This window comes from Haemaphysalis longicornis, unplaced genomic scaffold, assembly GCF_048455015.1.
Source record: "Haemaphysalis longicornis isolate Haplotype H1 unplaced genomic scaffold, Haemaphysalis longicornis Haplotype H1 scaffold_4, whole genome shotgun sequence".
Lineage (NCBI taxonomy): Eukaryota > Metazoa > Arthropoda > Arachnida > Ixodida > Ixodidae > Haemaphysalis > Haemaphysalis longicornis.
Window position 1 is genome coordinate 164,672,280 of NW_027526361.1, and position 19,859 is coordinate 164,692,138.

Genomic DNA, 19,859 nt, shown 5'->3' on the forward strand with positions numbered 1-19,859 from the left:
CTGATAGCATAAACGAACTAAGGCTGCAGCAAAAAGATAACCAAGTGCTCTCTCATTCAGCGCCAACACGTGTTTTAACATAGGGACGCGCGAGGGGCAGTGGAACTAAGTCGTCTAATGTATCAGTGCTTTTTACTAATGCTGGGAGTATTATTAACAAACGAGATGCTTTAACATCTGTAATTGACACTTGTAATGCTGGCATCATCGTACTAACTGAAACGTTGTTGCAGTCAAAGATTCAAGATCACGAAATTCCACACCATAGTCGTTTTTGGTTCTACCGATGTGACCGCACGATACGGCGAGGCGGTGGTGTTTCGTTGGGTATCTCGAAAGATTTGTCATCCCAGCGCATCCATGTTATCAGTAACCTGGAGGTTGTGTGCGCCCTTGTTGAAATAGGGTGATAGGGTCCCGAAAGTTTACAATTTGCGCCTGTTATTGCCCTCCCTACTGACCCGTCTAGTATTGTGTTAAACATACTCGTTTCTCGTTATCCCACGTCCCCCCCCACCACCTCCCCCCCCCCCCCCGTTTTTGTTGGGTGATTCTAATTTTCCGAATATAGAATGGGCTGATGAACATCCTAATATTTTTCCCTTTTCTACGTTTGCTCAAGAATTCCTAGACCTATGCTCTCTTTTTTCGCTGAGTTAGTCAAGGAACCGACAAAAATAACGAACGGTACAGCTCACACTCGATCTAGTGCGTACAACGATGCCTGATCTTGTTTCTAACCTCGTACATCTACCAGGTTTGAGCGATCATTCTTTACTCACGTTTATTCTAAATTTATTGCGTCTAAAAACAATAAAACTAAGTAAACCTGTCCGCAACTATAACCATGCTAATTTCGAAGCAATTAACAACGACCTATGCGAATTTCTTGACACTTTTTCTACAATTTTGATAATCGAACTGTGGAAAATAACTGGAACATGTTTACTTAGAAAGTTAGCAAACTCACGGAGATATACATTCCTGTTCACTTTATGTCTACGAGCCGTAACGCTCCATGGTATACAAGCACCCTAAACGCTTATATAACAAGAAAAAATGCCTGTACCGACCAGCAAAACTTTTTAGGAATGATGCGCGTTGGGCGGCTTACAAACTGGCTAATTATCACTATGTTGCGGTGCTAAGGTCAGCCAAAGAGAACTTTTTTCGTACCACATTACCCAATATGCTAGTTACTGTCACTAAAACGTTTTGGCGCACCATCCATCCTCGTGATAACAATACTGTTCATCTAACCGACACCGGTGGTGCTGCAATTCCTCCGGAGGAGTGTGCTAACACTTTTAATGAAACCTTTGTGCGTAATTTTTCTTTTTCCGAAAACGTTTCCCGGCCACCTCTTGAAACATTTAACTACGTTGATATGTTTCCAATACTAATTGAACTAAGTGGAGTTGCTACAGTAATTAAAATCACTCAAAGTTTCTTGCGCTCCTGGTTGCGACGACATCAGCCCTAAATTCTTGCAGAGCACTTGTGCCTATTCATACATCATTTTAAGAAAAAAATTTTCTGCAATCACTTGACGACGGTTGTTTGCCTGCTGACAGAACAGTGGGGAAGGTAATTCAGCCTCATAAATCCGGAAACAAAAACCCACCGCTTAATTATCGACCCATTTCACTTGCTAGCATCCCTTGTAAAATACTAGAACATGTTCTTTTTTTACACCTTGTTAATTTTTTAGAATCAAATTCATTTTTTACGCGGTCACAGCATATTTTTTGAAAAATTTACTCATGCGAAATACAGTTGGTATCTTTCACACATAAGCTTCATGCCATACTTGATCGATCATCATCTGCTGATTGCATATATCTAGACTTTTGAAAAGCATTTGACAAGGTGGGCCATAAACTACTACTACACAAGTTAAGATAGCTCAACATCGAATCGAAACTTCTTGCATGACTTCAGATTTTTTTAACTACTCGCTCGCACTTTGTTTCGATTAGCAACCAGAATTCTAATAACTCGATTAACAACCAGAATTCAATAACACCTTCGTTCAATCCGGTGTGCCACAAGGTTCTGTTCTAGGCCTTCTGCTTTTCCTACTACAGTCGAACACGGATATATCGAACTCCAAGGGGATCGCGAATTAGTTCGATATATGAAAAATTCGATATAAAAATAATGGGCTCTGAGACCTCACCTATGGAGGACGATCACTTACCGATCGTCCATTCAAGAATGACAACTAATTCCGCACTCAGGACGCAACAGGACGCTTTATTTCCGTGAAAAAAAAATCGCTGATCTTAGCCTGCTTCTTCGTCTAGGAAATGAAATTAAAGACGCTGGTCTCGATCTTCTCGAGGCTGCATAACTAGGAAATTCCAGCAGTACGCTGCGCCTTCGCACACCATGCACAACACGTACGTAAAAGAAGAACAGCGCGCACTTACCACAATAACTTTGAAGGTAACAATTCCAAGGCTCTCTGAACGGACTCCAACAAAGCGCTCGCGATGGTCATCTCCGAGAGAAACAGTGATCTCCGAAAGGTGAGGGACAACTCGCCAAACAGCAGCAACAGCAGCAAAATGCAAAAGAAGGAGGAGGCCGCCAGCGCCTTCCTTCCCTCTTCCCTTTCCCGAGACGACATCGGGGGAAGACAGACCCAGAGAGAGAGAGAAAAAAAACTCTTTTTCGGCAAGCAGAGGAACGTACGCAGCCGCAAAAAAAAAAAAGGACGTGCGCAGTCGGGGCATCCCTACCTCGCACTGTCACATCTTCCTAGCGTTCGGGCTTGTGTGCCTACAGAGATTTAGCATACCGGGCTCCGTCCGCTAACGCTACGGCGGCCGGTAACGGGGCCCGACTGGGCAAGCGCAAATTCGTTCCGGTAGGGGGAATTAGTTCCGCGAGCCAGTCTTCGCCATGTCCACGCATTCCTCCACATCCTGCTCAACCTCAATCGGGGGTGCAGCGACCGCCGAAGAGCACCTTCCAGCTCGCGCGGCGTTCGATATACCCAATGTTGGGAAAAATACGGTTCGATATAAACGTACGAATTCCTATACTTTTACACAGAATTTTCAAGGGGATAATTTATGAGTTCGATATATACAATAATTCGATATACCCGTGTTCGATATATCCGTGTTCGACTGTATATATTACGATTTAACGTGGTGCGTCTCATCTAATATGAATTTATTTGCTGACGATTGCGTGGTGTTTCGAGGAATAATCCGTGACGATGACCTTACCACCGTTCAAACTGTCCTAAATCCTATAAAGGCTTGGTGCTTAAAGGGGCGCATGGAACACAATGTTAGCAAGTGTAAATGTATGCGTGTATCTAGAAAAAATACCACATTAACTGTTTACTACCTTGACAGCTTAGCCCTAGACTCTGATTATTCTTATAAATATCTTGGTGCTAACATCACAAGCAACCTCACCTGGAACGTTCACATTGAACATATTATTAACAATGCAAATCGCATGATTGGTTACCTCAGGCGTAATTTTCCTAAGGCACCATCCTCCCTTAAACTGGTGTTGTACAAAACGCTTATTCGGTCTAAATTAGAATGCGCCTCTTCTATTTGGGATCCTCCTTTTAACAACCTTATAAACTCAATGGAAATTGTGCAAAACAATTCTGCACGTTTCATCCTGTCTAACTATAACCGAACCGCCAGTGTAACAACAATGAAATCTACGCTTAACGTTCAATCCCTAGCAGTTCCACGTAAAATTTCCCGACTCTCGTTGTTCCACAAAATATTTCATCCCCAGCATCTGCATGAAGAACTCATTTTCCCTTTATTGTACAGGTTCCGTCAGAAGTAATTGGAGCACGGGAGCTGTGGCTGAACTGCATAGGAGCGCCGTGTAGCTGCACCGGCCGTAAACGAAAGAAGCAGAACACGCATGCGCGCCTGCCGACGGTGATAGCCCATTCATACTCCTCAACCCATTCCCTTGACGCGGCTTCGAGCAAATTATTCGCAGCATACTGGTCTCGGAGATGGCGCTGATAGCAGAGTCAGTATCTGGCAGCGTCGCTCGCACCCTTTTTCTGCGCACGCGAGCTGCTGGAGAGCGTCGTAATCGCAGGGATCAGAAGTGATAATTTTTCTTTTCTAATATTTTTAGGTGGGTACGCTATCAGCGCCATCGCTGAGACCAGTATGCTGCAAATAATTTGCTCGTAGCCGTGTTAAAAGAAGTGGGGTGAGAAGTATATATGGGCTATCACCGTCGGCAGGGGCGCATGCGTGTTCAGCTTCTTTCGTTTACCGCCGGCGCAGCTACACGGCGCTCCTGTGCAGTTTGGCCACACCTCCCGTGCTCCAATTACTTCTGACGGCACCTGTACGTTTCTTCTCGCCTTATCATGCTCATAAAGTCGGCATAGCATCAAGCCGAACGAACGCTTTTCCTCAGTCGTTTATTCCCTGTACGTCATTAGAATAAAATGGCCCTCCATCTCCTACAGCAACCATTGTAAATCATACGCTTTTCAAAAATGCCATAGTCAACATGTGTAATTGAGGCTTTGCGGTATGCAGTTATGCTTGTTTGCTGTGTTTCTTTTATTGTTGTTTTGCCCAATTTTTTATAAGATGTTTGTTTGATATGTATTTCCTTTGCTGCTTTTTTTGTTATACTTATGAATTTAACCACTCCTCCTTATAATGTCATTGGCCCTGAGGGTATTACTAATAAATACATAAATAAATCAGGGTGTCGAACCGGAACCCAACCGAACCGAAAACCGGAACTGAACCGGTACTTTTGTCAGAACTGAACCCGAACCCGAACAGTTATTTTTTGAGCACGATGAACCACAACCGGAACTGAACAGAAAAAAAAATAACGGTTACCGGTTCATGCCGAAACGGTTCGACCCTCTGTTGTTGATATTGCACAGCCAATGCAATTCAGGCCTTTTTTTCTTTCACGTACCATCAACTTCGTACCCGCTCGCTCACTTTCCCCTCCAGACAATTGAACACTATCACGCTCTATGTAACAACAGGGGAAATGAATGAGCAGCAATGTAGCAATGGGCTGTTGCTGCTGGAAGCGCGAGCGTAGTGCAAGCTGACCAAACGAAATGTCATTCTCGGCAGCTTGCAGGGGATATAAAACAACTTTGGCCTTCCCTAGCTGCGACTTTATTGGAGCAATCAGGCTGCAGTAGTGCTCCACTGCGCAACAGCGAAAGCCCACACCCGATGTCTGCAAACGTTTTGCATTTCGTAATTTGTTTAAAAGGTACGACACCTGCAAATTGTTAATACTTGACAAATGTGACTGCAGGATCTGCTCAGTGGCTAAGCCGTTTGCTGCTGATGAAGTTTTGTCTCTTTCAGATCTTCTTTTCTGTCGAAGGTGCACTTGTAATGACTGCCGAACCCGCTACATCACTTCTACTGCTACTCGTTGCGGAGGGGAGTACTGCTGTGGACGAATTAAAGAGCGTCTACCCAAAAAAGTCCCATCTCATGCTCCTAGCGTCAAATTTCCCTTTCATTTTGTAACAGCATATTCTGTTATAAGGTTCCACACGGAATAATGGCCGGGGTCAGGCGGTACGATGACATACTGATTGTAATTCACACATCCGGTATAGCTATCGCAAAATGAATTGCGGTGGTCAGAGCAACAAGGCAGTGAGTGAGCTTTAACTAAAGCTTACTTTTAAGAAAAGTGTGGCCAACACATTCGATAAGGTGACAGCTAACAAATTATTCAGGGTGGCCAAATAATCTAATTCATTGGTAGTATTTATGTACCTCTTGTAGGATTTGTTCTGTTTTGTTACAAATATAAAAAAATGTGCGCCATTGCTATCAAGCACTGGTATTTGTACGCGCCCGTAGGCAGGGCTAAATTTCAGGCTTCAAGGTTAGCGTGATGGGCCATTTCATAGCGACGATTGCGATTTCAACAAAAGCGAAAGGGCAGAAAATATATCCCACCGTCATATCTCTAGGTGGTGGCTTTATGAATAGTCGCTAGGAAAACATAAAATCTGTGTGAGAAAGTAGGTGGTAAATCGTCGCCACTTCATCTGTTTTTATATCTCGTAATTGTTTAAAGTGTGCTGTGCAACTGCGCCACTGCCTTCGGGGAACAGCAGCATTTCGAATTTTTGTTTGTATTTTGATTTGAGTGTCGTTCTAAACTACTAAATGTTTTTTTCTAATTTCAGTGATAATTCAAGTCATCGAACCGGTTCGCGAAGCGGTTCGGTACGTGATTTTGTCGAACCGGAACTGAACCTGAACGAAATGATTTCGCCTGAACCAGAACCGTAACAGAACCGGTATTTTTTTCGGTTCGACGCACTGAAATAAATAAATAATTAGGTAGTTCACCATGAAACCGACACATCTGCGACAAGCTTTGAACATTTCTCGGGCTGCGGAAATACTCATCCCGCTCGTCGATTTTGTGAGCGAGAACATGCCGGGCGTCTCGCGCTAATGAAATGGGCTCCGAAGTGATGTGTGTTGTTTGGGGGTGTAGTGCGTGTCTCTGTGATGGTCAGCCCTCTTTTGCGGCCTCTTCTAATGGAATTTAAGGTGCTGTGGGTGGTTGCTACCTGTGCTGAAGTGGGTAGCTTGTGCTCATCCTCAGATTATAGCGGCGGTACTGTTCTTCGGAGTGAGCTTCTCTACAGCCGGACTGTGTAGTGGAGACAGACTGCGTGAATTCGGAAATACGGATACTGCCCCAAGCACCTGTGGGTGTTAAAGCTTAGGACCTCTTCAAACTGCAGTGTTGTGCTGCTGTGCTGTTTTCGTGTTGTGATTTTCATGTATTTCGGCGTTTTTTATTAATCAACTAATTGCTTTTTTTGAAATTTACATTTTGGGCGCTTGCCCCTGTTCATTTATATCTAATTGGCTGTAAACCTACCATAGCTGTGCTGGGGCGGGTGTTGTTCCGTACTTTTTTCTTGTTTTCTTTAGGGAGGGGGGCGGGGGACACGGAAAGGATGTGGAACTGCAGTTGTACACAATGAGGAAGTCCAGCCTGCTTTGGGCTCCTCACGGAGGCGTCTGTTTACAGGAAACGGCTAGAACTCGTCAATGCGTAAATGTGGGCTAGTTGGTTCGAACTGTGAAACGTGGTTAAGTAGCGCGGTAAGGACGGGACAAAAGTAGAGACCACACAGGACTAGCGCTAGTCCTGTGTGGTCTCTACTTTTGTCCCGTCCTTACCGCGCTACTTAACCATGTTTCACGACTAGAACTCGCGCTTTGTTCGAACTATCTTGAAACAAATTGTGCCAAGATGATGTGCTCAAAGCACTGCTTACTCATCAGAAGTGTTATGCGGTAAGTGTAAAGAATAGCATCCGTCATTGATTTATAATACACAACCCGGGCTCCTCCCGGCGTGTCGCAGCAGAAGTTCCGAGAAATCCTGAAAATTCCCATCGGGAAGGTTTCTTCGCGCTACAACGTAGTTCAACAAGTTCCGGGTCAAGGTAACGAAACATTGTTACCATCAGGTTGCTTAAATACCAATGTTTCCACTTAGCCTTCATGCAAATAACTGAACAGATAATTACACGAAAATTCTGAGGGATGGCTTGCTAACTTGATTCCTTCACATGAACGTTTTGCATGATATCTAGCGACGGCGCTGGTCGTTGGCCGGCGCATACAACGGGCTGGACATTGGCCTCGCACGAATCAGCTCCCTCTGGAGGTGGCCCTCTCAAAAGGAAAAGGGCATGGTAGAGCTCGCGAAAACATTCAAGCCAAATCCGGAGAGCATGTACTGGTATCCTGAAAACAACGTCGACTGCGGTGGGAGGGCTGGTCGAAATGCCGACGACGCTCGCCCTCGCGCTAAGCGCACAAGAGTTCCTTCGGGCGCGGCAGCGCCTTGTGGCGAGGCTCTCGACTAGTCCTTAGCAGCGACCTCGCAGGTGGGGCACTGGCAGCAACCGCTTCTGGCATCTACGAATTGTGGTTCCACTGCACGGAATTCCGCGTTGGTAGGACATTTCTGTCTTTGCCCTATAGTAACCGGTCGTAGAATTAATAAAAAAAAAATGTGCAGCCCACACTCATACCTGTTCAGCGATGGGTCGCTTTCAGCTGATTGATCCACAGGACACATGTGAATTCGTGCATCATTCACCAAGTACGGCCCTACACGATCGGCCACAGGGCAGCTCCTACCACTGCCCAACTTGCCGCCCAGCGTGCTTTTCTGCATTCTTCATCGAGCAGCCAGCCGACCAGTAGGAAGACTTCCCGGATTCCTGTGCAGGATTTCAGTGTTTAGAATTTTACTACAAATATCACCTCGTTTTCGGTTTAAACGCCTTGCACGTACAAGCTTCGCAAATGCGCCATCCCACAGAGCTTCCGTGCCTCTCCGCGACTGTCGTGTAACTGGCATGCCACTGCGGCATCGATCACACGTGGGCTACGTCGCTATTCGAGCCAGCATTACCCCGTTTAATAGGAGAGACGCCTCAGCTGTCGCGCCAGGGGTAGCCTGGAGCATTCAGCGAACTAGGTGGGCTCTTGCGCTGCAGCGGAGCGCGGCCCATCAATCGGCAGACGTCCTGCATGCCACTGGACTCAGCAAGAATGGCGAAACAGTATCACAATGCGTGCTGCTGAAGGTTGCCTTACACGGGCCACTACTCGTTCAAGTTGTAACTGGCCCCTTCCCCACTCTGCTCCCTTTGTGAAGTACCATAGTACCACCTTAGGTGCGAAAATGGGCAGTTTTCAGCGTTCGCATTGTCTTCTTGGCGTGGCCTCTGCCGGTCAGGTTGCTGTTGCGGAGGGCGCGGTAGGCCCCGGGCCGAGTCCCGGATGCTCATCCTATGCGACCAAACCTGTGCGGATTTTAGCAGCAGAGCTATTTAAAGGAGCACTGACACCAATTTTTGGCGTTAATATTATTGCACAGTTTGCTTCCTTCACTCAACAGAATACCCTGGCTGAAATATGAGCGGCTTGCGACGCGAAGAACATAGCTCAATTGGATCTCATTTATCGCGCCGACGGAGCAGCCCGCGGAGCGGCACTCAGCAAATGGACATCAGCGTGACATCACCCCGTGAAGCCAAAAGAAGGGTCGCGACAGCGCTCGTCAAAAACTCGTGACGTCACTTCACGCGCGCGACCGCAAGAGCGGCGAGCGGGCGTTACACCCTCTCAAGCGGGCGCCGGTGACGTCCGCACAAAGCGGTGAGATAAGGACGGGATTCTGTCATATGCGCCGTTCAGGATGAAGGCGCGGGAATTTGAAACAAACGATTTTCAGGCCGTTCAATGTAATTAACTATCGCGCGCTGAAGTATTTGAAGAGTTGTTTCATGCTCGCCAGACCATTAAGCATCGATAAAAGCAATAAAAGTGCAACAAAATTTTCGTGTCAGTGCTCCTTTAAGCTTGAGCTAGGTCGGTTTCGTTCGCATAATATATTTTGCAGAAATTCAGAGAATTATTTACTAATGCGTAGCATTCTAATTCCGCCTGTCTTCTAGCCAATTCTTTTGCTTTTTTCTAAATCCTGTCGGACAATTATCTTCAATTACGCTATTACAACGGAACTTTCGCGAAATCTGCATTATTTTTGAATGAGCACAGGTTAACGTTTTGACATTTTCTATACATTTTCAATATTTTGCTTATTTTCTAGTTTTTCAAAGTTTCTTCGACCATACACTATTACAACGATTACGTTTAGAAATTTCGCGAAATCAGCATTATTGTGTAAATGCAGGGCGTTACACGGTTCGCCATTTTCCGTAATTATTTTATGTTTTCCTTATTTTTTTAGTTTTTCAAAATATATTTCTACCAATTATGTCCGTTTACGCTATTATAACGACTAGAGGTGCAACTTTCGCGAAATCTTCATTATTGCGGAATTGGCACGCGGTATACGTTGTGACATTTTCCTTATTTTTTAGTTTTTGGAAACTTCGTCCTGTCAATTATCTCCATTTACGTTATTACAATGATTACGTTTGGAACTTTCGCGAAATATGCATTTTTGTGAAAATGCAGGGCGTTACACGGTTTGTCAATTTTTGTAATATATGTAATATTTTTCTTATTTTTTTAGTTTTTCAATAATTCGTTCGACCAATTATATCTATTAACGCTATTATAACGATTACGTTTGGAATTTTCGCGAAATCTGCAATATTGTGGACTGCCATACGGTATACATTCTGAAATTTTCGTATTTTTAAAATAGTTTTGTTGTTTTTCTAAATTTAAAACAATTTATCCGACCAATTACCTACATTTACGTTATAACAACGATTTCATTTGATACTTTGGCGAAATCTACATTATTGTGGAAATACAGGGCCATATACGGTTTGTCATTTTCCGTAATTATTTTATATTTTTTGTTTTTTTTTGTTTTTCAATATTCAGTTCGATCAATTATGGGCATTTACGGTACTATAACGATTACAAGTGGAACTTTGGCGAAATCTGCATAATTGTTGAAATGCGATGCACTACACGTTATGACATTTTCCGTAATTTTTAATATTGTTGTTATTTTTTAGGTTTTTTTAAATTTAGTCCGACCAATCAAGTCAATTTGTGTTTTACAACGATCACATTTGGAATTTTTAACGATTACATTTGGAGCCTTTTTTAAAGTAGTATACCCAGCTCTCAATTTTTTTCTTTTTCGGGACTGTTTCACTGATATACGACCCTCGAGCAAGCGACAGTGGCCGTTGAACATCAATGTGAGCGCTGCGTTGTTGAATTAAACCAATGGATCACCATTAGTTTAGTATTTTTATGGACAATTGAACGGATATATTGAACTTCTGGCGCCCTTCTGCCATCCTAAACAATAACAATGTTTTTGTAGATAAAGGTAGCGCGTGTCTTCTTTCGAAATTATTTGCGTTTATGTAAACACTTATGGTGCCTATTTCCGACGTTGGAAGCTGAAAAGGTCGATCTGCCTGTGTTTTTTGGCGCCTCAAACGCGCTGCTTTGATTCCTAAAAATGCCGCCTTTGGTCATCGCAGGGGACTAACTCAATTAGTAATGAACCCGTACTGTTAAACCCGGTAAAGTAGCGTTTGTCTCTGTCGCTTAGCATTTGTCTTTGTCAAGCGTTTTTATCTGTCGCTTCGCTTCGTTTAGCAGCTCGGAAGATATTCGGCAACATTTGAGTAACTATAGCACACACGTGTTTTAAGCATTTTATCTGAGGAGAGGTCTTCTCTTGTCAGCCGTGGTAGGTGGCGCCGGTGCCCGCGAATGACGTCCCGCTGCTTGACGCGCTGCCAGCGAGGCTCGTGTCACAAGTCCGCTCCCTCGCTCCCCGCTTTTAGTTTCGCATTCGCTCATTAATTTCCGGCCGGCAACTGCTGCTCCTCTTGCGTGCGGGCTGCGACGTGCCATTAGCTTGAGTCTCCGGGGCACTCCCCTTCCCCAAAAAGTTCGGGATGGCACGGGGTGTGGCCATAAATATGCATGAAGCGGATGTGGTTTGCACCAACCGCGTTTCCTGTTCCCGCCGATACTTCACTTCCTGCGGTGACGCGTTTACGCGCTTCCCTCTTTCCTTCGTCCTAACCTGAATTAAGAGCAAGACGAGCTCGGAGAGTACGCTGGTGTTGGATTGCAGTCCCAATGTCGCCATTTGTAAGGCGTGAGGGGAAAAAAAAGAACTTTGCCCAGCACACGCGGTCTACGAAGTTGCGCAGATGTGCAATTCGGTTTCTTTTGAATTCTGTGTATTTTACGTACGTTAAAATATTCCTGGGGAAGGTAAAAGCACACTTATCGCACCAACTTTTCGCTTGAATGCGTTGTAATGTAAGCTTAGAGAATTATATTATGCCCGAATATATTTTTGAGAGGGGGTACTTTGTGCGTACATGGACACCGTAAAATAGCTTACCCGCCGCGGTGGCGCAGTGGCTAAGCCGTTGTGTTGCTGATCATGAGGTCGCGGGTTCTATATCCGGCCGCTTTTCTGATGGACGCGAAAAGCAAAAACGCCCCTGCGTACGAGGTTTCGCCGCATGTTAAAGATCCCCAGGAGGTCAAAATTAATCCGGATCCCTCCACTACGGTGCGTTTCATCAACTGTGTTGCATTGGCGCTTTAAACCGTACAATCAATGATCAATAACAAATAACTTCAACTGAAAAGGAGCGCAGATAGGTTCAGTAGCGTTTTGTTGCTTTTAAGCGCCATTCTTCAGCAGAGTGATCAAGTCGAGGAAGTCCGCTCCTCCTTGTCGAGTATGTGCGTTCCTGCTTCGACGTCTTCCCCGATATTTGCTTTCTTGTGCCAGTCGGTGGTTCAGTTCAGTGGCGATAACGCACATGCACTCGGACGACGAAATGAGCGTATGCGTATTGCAGCCTTGAAACAATTACCTAAACTTGCCTCTCAGTCTCATTGTTTTGCTTGTTTATGTCTCGGAATCGCGGTTCTATTAAAGATACAGCATTCTGTAGATTTTATTTTAAAATACATTACTGACATTTTTTGTGAGGTTCAAATATATTCTCTAGTTGAAGCTCTTTTACAGACTTTGACCGTTTTTTATAAACCACGTGACAGTTTGCCGGTCCGTTGTTTGTGTATATATAGGCCTCGTGGAGACGTAGAATGGCGTTAGCCCGTTTCCAGCGCTAGCGGCCGGCAAGGAGGCGCTGCCCTCTTCGCTCGGCATCCATGTTCGCGTTCACGGTTACGTCACGGGTCACGCGCAAACCCGGCCGTCCAATTGGGCGGCGGGCGGGCTACGCGAGCCCGCTCGAAGAAGACAGAAGCGGTGTGGTGTTCCTGCGTTGGGGGGTTCGACGGGGAGACGGCGACAGCAGCAGGAGGAAAGCGAACTCTTCTCTTCCTCCACCAACACCGTCGACGCATTCGCGGTCGAGCCGAACGGCTTTCGTCGCCAAACCAACGACAGACCCCTGGAGAACCCCCCAGAGGATTTCCGTCAGTTGGCCTTGTCTTTTGCCTGCCTCCAATTTGGTGCCGTAGCCACGGTGGCCGCGTGTATCGTTCGAGTGTGACCCACGCCCCAGCCTCCATTGTTACGTTTCTCTCTGCCAAAAAGAAAACAGCCTTTAAAAAGAACGTGCCACTTTATATTGGCAGTTTCTTCTTTTATAGCGGTTAAGTTCTAATATGGGTATTTTTCTTGCGCACGTCCCGTATATTTCTTCAAAAGCACGAACAAGCTTTGCGTATTCCCGCCTGTGTGCTGCAGCAGAAATGATGCTTTTGGTCTTACAGGCCATACAGGATTGTCATATGGAAGTAATCCAACTTCGTCTTGATGTCAAGATCGTGAAGAAGTATTTTTGCGAAAATGTGAACAGTTTAACAAACGTATTTCACGCGCGATTGTTCTAACATGAGTGGTTGCCAATTTTGGAGGATTTGTCCAATTTTGATGTATATAACAACCTTCGTTACCAAAGTTTGGCTGGCGGTTTGTCAGTAAACGCTGACGACTTAATGTGTCTGCAAAGACAACAGAAAAGCGGTGATAGCGCTGTGATAGCGCAACGGGCTTCTACTGTGGTAACACGAGTTCAAATCTAATCGGATCAAGTCTAATCAAATTTAATCTAATCAACCCTAAAGCGGCTGTGGCTTTTTTGACAGAAAACGACGGCTTTTCGCAAAATGGGACACCAAAGTGGTTGAGCCATTTCGCCTTAAAAACAAATCAATACAAAAATAAGTGAAGCGGGGAAAAAAATGGGTATATGTAGGCCTGTAAAGTCACTTTGGAACAAAATTATGGATGAAGTAGCTTCTGAATAACAGCGGGTGGTACAAATAAAAAAATACAGAAAACAACCAATGTTTCCAATGAGCCATATACCGGAACTTTCGAAAACATGCGGAAGAAGGAATGTACAAATGTGCTGTGCTTGAAGAACAGTGCTCGAAACAAGCTGTGAACCCAGTCGTCAATCGTGTGAGCCCAGTTGTGAATCCGGTGTTAAATTTTCACTAAAAAGATCAGTTCATTAGTCAGTAACCAGCACGCCGAGATATCCGATTTAGAGAGCCTCAATTTTTTTTTTTCTTTCTTCTCTCCGTCGAAGCGAAAACGCAGTCTTTCTAATGGACAGGCTTAGGGTAAGAATAAACTGTGGGTTTGATGAACGCTCGAAGGGCCTCCCCTCTTGCATAGCGGACAGTGCTATAAGTTGGCAGCGAGAAGCAACCCGGAAATGTGCAGCTACCTGCCACCAGGTGTTTATTTGATAAGTGCGGAAAGTAGGGCAAGTTGGCACTGGGATAACTGGGGCATGCTTTTTTTAGGGCAAAAAATGAACGAAGCTCACAGTAACGCGTAAGACTTGAAGGTAGAGAAACTGCACACAACCTTCACGATCTACAAGATGGTTGAATTCCACGATTGCAGCCGATTTGTTTTTTTTTTTTCGCTGCTGCAACACCTTTACTCCATCTTTGTTGCCATGAGTGTGAGCTTCCTTCATTTTTTTGGAAGTCGTAATCAATGGACATCGCATTTGGGGGGGGGGGGGGGATGACGTGTCTTTCTCATTTCGAGCTACTACTGTTGCTACGATTACGTCGATTACGTCGGCTTCTTTTTTTTGTGGCCAATCTTGTCTAATCTCCCTAGGTCGGTATGCTTGGCCTGACAACCGTGCGCAAAAATTCTAAAACAGAACCACACACTTGTCTTGACTCCCGCCCATCAGGGGCTATAAGGGTAACGAGGCGGCCGATTCTCTTGCGAGGACTACCATACACCGCAGAGACCCGGAACATTCGTACGCCCTCCCTGCTTACTGTCAAGGCACAGACAAATCAGCATCCTACAGGCTTCACCGAAGATCAATGCCTACGCCACACCCCAGCCTAACTGCTGAAGAAGCGAGAAATCTTAGAAAAATACAGACAAACACCTACTTACATAAGTCCAGACTATCACTTATGTTCCCAGAAAAGTATAATGAGGACTGTAAGCAGTGTCACCAGAAGGCCGATCTATTTCATACAGTGTGGAATTGCCCAATTACTTGGTACAAAAATACCCACCAAACCTCATTAGAGTCCTGGGAGGAAGCCCTGTCCAGCCCGGACCCTGCACAGCAGCTTGCGCTGCTTAGTAGGGCCAGGGATGGACAAATAGCTTCTGGGGTCCTGGAATTTGGATGCCACCCTTGATCTCTCCCCCTTTTCCCTCACCCCTTTTCACCAAATAAAGCTTACTACTACTACTACTACTGCAGGGGACGCTGACTGGTCGCCGCGAGGCATGCACACACGAGCGCTAGGCATTTTCTTGGCTTCCTTAACTGACCCCTGGCGGTCTCCGTGAGGCCCGAGCTCACTTGAGCGCGCTGAGCAATTTCTTGGTGTTTTTAACTGCCGACACGAAAAATTACGCTTTACTGAAAAGCTTCGCTGTTAAAAAAGACGGTAACTTAGACTAGAATACGAACGGGACAAACGCTAGCGTTTGTCCCTTCCGTGTTCTTTTCGAAGTTCCCGTCTTTTTTGCGCTAGAAAATATGTCCCAGTGCTTATTTGAGCCACCGGTAAACAAAGCAGCACATAAAACAGGTAAACATTTTTTTCTTGAACTCGTGCACAAAAACGAAGGTGACTCGAACACGTTTCATGAACAAAATGAGCGCAGAAAAACAACCGGTGGGCGAAACCAAAGAAACGGCAGACTACCTTTCTCTGCACGGTGCCCGTCTTCGTGGTCGCGCCTCACCGCGGTGCCAAAAAATGTGGCCGCGTTTGCAGAGCCCGTCCGGTGTTCCTGCGAGGTGTTTCTGAATGTGCGAATACTAACCAAGACTGCATGCTCGTTCATTCTGCATGCGGAACCAAAGCGGGACGAAATGCGGCCGTCAAGACGCCGCGCTAATCAGATATAAGGAGGCCCTAGTATGGCGGAACATTTCACGGAGGTAATTAAAGAGTGGGGCCCATTTACGCCAACGACACAATTTATCTCCTTAATCGCGACTACACTGAAAGAAAAACAAGCAAACTTCTGTAGAACGACGGAGATCTTTCCATTCCCACGTCCATCAGCATCGAGGAGTTACTTAAAGCCGGTAATTTATTCCTCCGCAGGCTGACAGTGATCAAGAGTGCCAGCACCGTAACGTTCCTACGTAGCCGCGGATCAAAAAATCGTAATACGCGCAAAAGCTGCTCACAAAAACATCACCGTGCGCGGCATCAGTTAGTGGCTTGCCAAGAACAAAAGAGGCAGGCATAAAATGGTTCACGCATAAGTGACAGCGCGGACACTCGGAAAGAAAGAAAAAAAAAATAGCTGCAGCCCGAAGGAATATACGCAGGCGAAATTCGAACGGAAGGCCGAAGGGTAGGCACTTTCTTGTTTGCGCTTTGGCTGCGTCGAGCCATTAATCAATCCTTCTAAAACACTGCCCGGTGAGGAACGGGACAGAAGGAGCAGGCCAGGGCAGAAAAACGAACCACCAAGAAGGCAGCGGGTTGCCTTCGGCCCGGCGGGAAGTAATGGCACGGCGGGCCTGCTGATCCGAGCGGCTCAATCTCTGCTCGCCCGCTCTCTCGTGCGGACGACGATCGCTTCGATCGCGTGCCCCTTCGGCTGGGGGTTCTTGGCGGGAGACGAGCGCGTGTTGTGCACCCACATCGGGGCTGCTGCTTCCGCGGATATTGAGGAGCAGCGCCGCTGGGAGGTCGCGCAGCTGCCGTGGAGACGGCGCGCGCACCGGGATCCGCCTTCCCCAGCGCCGATATAGCCTCGCACGAAGAGCATCCGCCGTGCGTGATGCGGGCACACGTAACAACGCCCCCTCTGAGAAACACAGTGCTTCGCGGACATTTTCATATGTTCTCAGTAACAGAACGCAAGCGTCGGTACGCGCGCCAGAAGCGACCAAATTCACCCGAGCATGTTGATCCATGCGGTAGTGCCACGACAATGTCATCCTCACCGCGGCTTCATCTGGCGCTTGAGACGTTTCACATGAGGTGGCCATTTTGCCTGTAGAACCGCCTGAAGGCCCGCTGGCTTGTATTGGTTCAAAAAACAACAGTGTACTATCGTGCACACAGCTGAAAATAGTTTTACAAACGAATTCTCGCCGCGTTAGTATCGTTTAACGAAATTATACATAAATAATAATGAAGAACACTCCCTGGGTATAGCCATTTACAACGTTGTGTGCTAACTCCCGAAGTTGCCAGTTTTGACGCGCTCTTGCATCTCCGTTTTTTGTTAGTTCTAGAGGTGCCATTTCACTTACGCATGCGTGTCTCAGGCAACTGTAGTTGAATGTCGGCGGAGGCAGGACTTGCCAAAAGCCGGTTTAGTGTGATAGAATGATTCCTTGAAAAAACGCCAAAACCAGATTACCACCACGACAGAGCGAAACTTTTTTTGAAGTGTTGGAACACGACATTTCACTAACCGTACCGCAATAGACCGCCAGGGCAGGACAATTGAATAACAATATTACAACTAAGTCCGAAAGGAATCATCTGTGCAGGAGTCCGCATCTGTTACGTGCCTGGTTGTGTGGCCTCACTAGGAACTGATACCGCTAGTGTCATGGTGAGTGCATTTCAGCCGTGTAGGCAGCGTGATTATCCGAGGTCGTGCGAGGTGGTCTCCGTAAATATATTTTGATAAGGACGCGATGCGCTAGAATGGATGCTGGTAACCTTCAATGAACCTAAACGTGGAATGAATGAACGCCGGGACAGTCAGCAACGTTTTTTCAGGGTTGCCCTGTAATATAGGCTCTTAGTAATCCAGAGCGTGATACTATAGGTTCTGATTTTCTAGGTTCTTGCGCAATATATCTGATTGCCAGGGGCAGCTCAGGAAAGTGACGGTTAGAGGTAAATGGGAGATGCCTTCGTCCTGTACTGTACCTAAATAGTCTGATGATAACGAGCAAAGCAGTTGAGTGGTCTTTTAGTTAGCAGTCCTGTTATGGCTTACTGAAGACGCAACCACTGCGACAGACTCCGGAGGGATGACGCACTCAAACATGCTAGCAAATAAATTTAGGGCACGCAACTAATTCACGCGTCTATTCCTGAGAAACAAAAAACACTCCTTTGTAAAGTTTAAATTCTAAAAGATTGCGATTACTTCGCATTTTTTTCTCCCCTAGAATATAAAAAAAACAAGAAGAAAAGCATCGTACACAAGCCAGTAGTTTATGATAACTCCACAGGAAAGAATATTCATTTCTGTTATCAAGTATTATTTGTTTGGTCAAGTATTCTTTGTTCTTTCTCTGTCCGATTAATGTTGCTTATTCCAGTCAAAACCTAATTTCACGAAGCTGAAGGGAGTCGCGAATTACTTCGTTAAAACTTCGGTAAGTCGAGTTAGGCATTTGTTGGTCATTAATTCGGTCTATTCGGTTATGTACTCTAGCGGTGTCCAGCAACCTTACGCGGCGTCGCATTTGTGAATTGTAAATACTCAGGAAATAAAATTTCTGCCCGCGCACATGAAAAGAGAGCACTAAAAGTGTTATTTGAGCAAGAACGGCCCCAGGGGGACCAGAAATTTACTTCCTGCCAAAGAAGTCGGCGCTGTTTGCTTGCGTGCTCTTTGTAAGTAACAGCCGCACGGATTTATCTCAGGTTTGTATTGCGTGCAGTGCGGATTTCCACAATCTACTGCGCCCCGGCCAACAGCCGCAGCATATCAAGGGTATCCCTCACCTGACGGTAACTACCTTCACAACGATGGCGAATGAACTACACAAAGCATGACCTGCAAAATCTGACTGCCGAAAACGATAGTGGAAAACGTATTGGTCCTAATTGCACGTGCGAACGAAACTTTATTTTACCGATGGCGTCACCCGGTGCATTCAACTAAAAATTACAACCCCCGTTTGAGCCGCGCAATTTTGTAAAAGCGGGAAAAAAGCGATCCGCTATGTTATCTTTGGCGAGACATGAATCAATTTTGAGGCGTTCTCTACGAAATAAGCCAGAAATGAATACTTTTTTAGCTGCATTTTTTGAGGAAAGGTTCGTTGAACCGAAACGAATAATGAAGTCTAAGCATCGACCTGTATGGGCGCCTGAAGGCGGATCGGGATATCTTCGTTAAATCGGGACTTCTCTTAAATCGGGCTTTGTTAAATCAAGTTTGGACTGTGTTAGCCTGTCAATGTTTTCAAATAAATCTTCAGGCACTAGTCCTCCTGCATTTCCCACAAATCTCTGGTGTGGTAATCGTTGATTAACGAAAGGGTTTAAACCTTCTTTGCTGCTTTTAGGAAGAGGACAGCATCTATGCAGAGAATTGAAGGACATTTATTGTTTAATTTTTACGGAAAAGATTTGGCGCGGTTATCTTAAAATTCTAAAATATTCTACTTTGCGAATGATACGGCGCTTCTATCGGTAAGTGATAGCTACATGAAACGATTCCAATTAATACAAGAACATATCTCTAAATTAACTGCATGGTTTCACACGAACTACATTTTTCTTACTTGTGACAAAACGCAATTCGCTGTTTCCCCCAGCCCACACAAAAACTTAATATTACTTGTCTGAAAGGGACGCTGAAGTGAATTTGCCAAGCTCCCGGTTTTGCTCGCACTGCGTAGACTGGCTCAAATTAACACAATTTTCATCGTTTATCCGGTTGATAAGTCGGTAATTACTTTATAAAGGGCGAAAGAAGAAAGACTACCACGCCCGGTCTGCGGCGGCCGCACCAACTAAAGGCTGTGACGACAGGAGGAACTGCACCGTCATTGGACGATGTCAAAGATTAGCATTAAAACAAGCTACGGTTTCGGTTCTGTAGAACAACATGCTTGACATCTGACTGATCGACCGAAAAAC

At 45.6% G+C, this 19,859-nt stretch overlaps 1 protein-coding gene across 1 annotated transcript in view; it reads right to left on the reverse strand.

Annotated features, from left to right (window-relative positions):
* Positions 1–19,859, reverse strand: part of LOC144180085 (CUGBP Elav-like family member 4) — a 316,375-nt gene that overhangs the window by 265,748 nt on the left and 30,768 nt on the right. The gene's annotated exons all lie outside the window — the stretch shown is intronic.